The following is a 2,977-nucleotide window of genomic DNA, read 5'->3' as shown; positions in this document are numbered from 1 at the left end:
TCCAAGGACTAAAGTGATGATAATGAAGTCAAAATAGCATGCAGGAAACACGTTCTTATCAGAGTTATCTGCCATTGTCTTCGAATGTTCCTTCACTGAAGAGACACTTGGTTTCTTCTCTTTGAGGCCTGTCTTCTTAGTGTTTCCGTACCAATGTTGTTGAGAAACAATTTACCTACCTTATAATTCACCCTTTCAAAGGGGATAGTTGCCAGATGTGACTCATGTCTGTAATCCTGAAACTCAGGAGACTGAGGCAAGAAGATCACCACAAGTTCAGGGCCAGCCTGGGCTACTTACTGAGTTCCAAGCCAGTCTGAAATAGAGTAAGACCTTTTAAAACTCTGTAAAAATTAAAAAGGGTACAAGTAAGTGACTTTAATATATTCACAAAAATTGTGAAACCACTTTATAAATTTTGGACATTTTGTTACCCCCAGAGGAACCTTGCATTCTGTAGCAGTCACCTCTTATTTCTTCCCAAAGTGTCCCCCCTGGACCCTCGGTAACTGCTAATCTACCTTATGTGATCATTTAATATAAATGGGCTCATAAGCTATCTAGTCTTTTGTGTCTAGCTTCCTAAATATGGTTTCTTGTATGGAATGAGAAGTTCTCATCTTGAGAACTTAGTGCAATGAAAGGAAGTGGTTGAGGGGCTGCAGATGTAACTCCAGTAGAGTGCTTGCATAGCATATTCATCTGAAGTACCACAGAAAAAAAGAAAGGAAGTGGTTGGAAAATCCATAGATTTTAGGAGGGAAGACCAGATACCTGATAGGTGTCTCAGTTGATCTTGAATAGTTTTTCCTCATAGTTAAACATCCTACTGCTTAGAACATTCTGTCTAGTCTCTCCAATGGATATTAAAAATCTACTCCTGCCTACCCAGGAAAGATAATCAAGCTAAAAACTGTGGCAAATTGAGATGGTAAGTTTCAGGTGTGACCCACTTTTGCCAGTGACTTTTGTACCTCAAACTGAGTAACATCCCAAATTTTTGAAATTTACTCCAGTGAATTTCTGCTGTCTTCTTGAAGTATGGTACTATAGGACTAAATAAGATTTGGGTGCATTATAACAGTGCTAAATGTATTAAGTACAGAATTGTATTTACTGTGCGATAGTCCATTACTGCCTAGGGTAGTTCAAAAACATAGTGATGAGAGCAAGTTAAGCCTGCATTGGACATGATTTGTGTGACATTGAAAAGTAGGAGGTGTGTACTGTGAAAATTCTTCAGAATGCAGGGACACATTCACTTCTTAATAACCAGGGAACTAGCCAAATACTGTGGACTAATGGCTCAGCTGCAGAAAATGCAAATTGTGAATCATTTCTAATAATTATTTCCTAAGCACTTGCTGCTTACTTTTGAGTGACATGATAGCACCTTCCAGGTTGTATGTGGCCTGTTTCCACAATGTATTGAGTACTGTTGTTTGTTTTAAGCATTGATGCTTGTAACACCAGGTTAAACACATTTTTGGATATGTTTCCTCTCATTAAATGACCGTGCCCCGTCCAATAAAGAAATGATTGTCTCACCCTGGTTTTGGTAGTGGATTCTTGTTTGTTCATTTTTGAGTTTTAATCTCATTTCTTCAGTGTTTCTGTCCTCAGGAAAAAAGGGCTAATTTTATGATTTTGTATGTTTTTCTAATGTGATGGCTGTTTTTATAAATTAAATGGTTACTTTAATTATATATTACTTTTTTGAGGTACTGTCTCATTTATTTAGCTCGTGTCAGCCTCAAGGTCCTTTTGTAGCTAAGGCTGGACTTGATTCCTCCTTGTCCTGCTTTCACCTCCGGGGAACTGGGATTACAGGAGTGTGCCATCATACAGGGCTCTGTGTATAACGTTCGTGTAATTTTATAGTTTCTGTATACAATGTATAATGTCAAAAATAATCAAATGGCCTTCTGAATATAAGAATTGTCCTTGAGCAGCAATATGTAATCATTGCATCACAAATACACGGTATACCCCAAACTGTCATTGCAAAATGTCACTTTATTTTACACTTACAAGAAACCATGATTGGACATTACGGAGCCCATCAAAAGTGTGATGAAAAGCTAAGGGTAAGTCCCCACGTGTAAAATTTGCCTCTCACCTACAGCATTTAGGAAACACTACTAGTATAAAAATCTGTGTAGGAATATTTCAAAATAACCTGCTAATAAGTTAGTGTTTATGGGTTTTGTTTGTTTGATTCTTTGTTTTTCTGAGATAGGGTCTCACCAGCCCTAGCTAGACTAGAACTTGCTATATAGACCACGCTAGCACAAAAATACACCTGCCTCTGCCTCTCGCATGCTGGTATTAAAGGCACGCACCCCCACACCTGACCTTAAAGTCTATTACCAAAAAAATGGAAAGGGAAAGATCACATATGCAGATAGGGAAAAAAGACCAAGTAATGCAGAAAGTTATAAAATTAAAAACTCTTGTTCCCATCCCAATCCCTCTAATATGTACGTCTCCAGAGGTACCTGCTTCAAGTGTTTTGTATATTATGGGAAAAAATGCAACCTAAGATATACCTCATTCTTTTACATTAAAGGAGTCACTATATGAATATCTCTGTTTTTACTGAGTGTTTTATAAGATCTCAGGAACATCTTACTATTTTTTAATTATACATTTAATAAGCATATAATTAAAAGAAGCATTTCATGACAACAGCATTGACATATTCAATAACAATTTCCAAAGCTAAGATGCATCTGTTTCGAGATTGGCTGTAAATTTTTAGGTTTACAGTTGAATTAATACAGTTATACAATATTGTACTCAGTATAAACCCTTTAAGACATAAAATTAAATGAGGTTTTTATCTTTAAAAAAGATCTCCATTTCATTATATAAACACACAAGTTTCACAGAAAGACTCATTGTTTTTGCTACTAACACTGAGATGTTGGTGCATGCATCTCTAATCTGTATGCATCTGATTATTACTAGTCATAAT

At 36.4% G+C, this 2,977-nt stretch overlaps 1 protein-coding gene across 1 annotated transcript in view; it reads left to right on the top strand.

Annotated features, from left to right (window-relative positions):
- Positions 1–1,616, top strand: part of Mmgt1 (membrane magnesium transporter 1) — a gene marked incomplete in the record, with an annotated part of 31,491 nt that extends 29,875 nt beyond the window's left edge. Inside the window, 1 exon segment of the mRNA XM_008840689.3 lies at positions 1–1,616.
- Positions 1,617–2,977: the final 1,361 nt, after the last annotated feature.

Source organism: Nannospalax galili, unplaced genomic scaffold (genome assembly GCF_000622305.1).
Source record: "Nannospalax galili isolate Female #2095 unplaced genomic scaffold, S.galili_v1.0 scaffold901, whole genome shotgun sequence".
NCBI classification, from domain to species: Eukaryota; Metazoa; Chordata; class Mammalia; order Rodentia; family Spalacidae; genus Nannospalax; species Nannospalax galili.
This window is presented reverse-complemented; position numbering and strand designations above follow the sequence as displayed.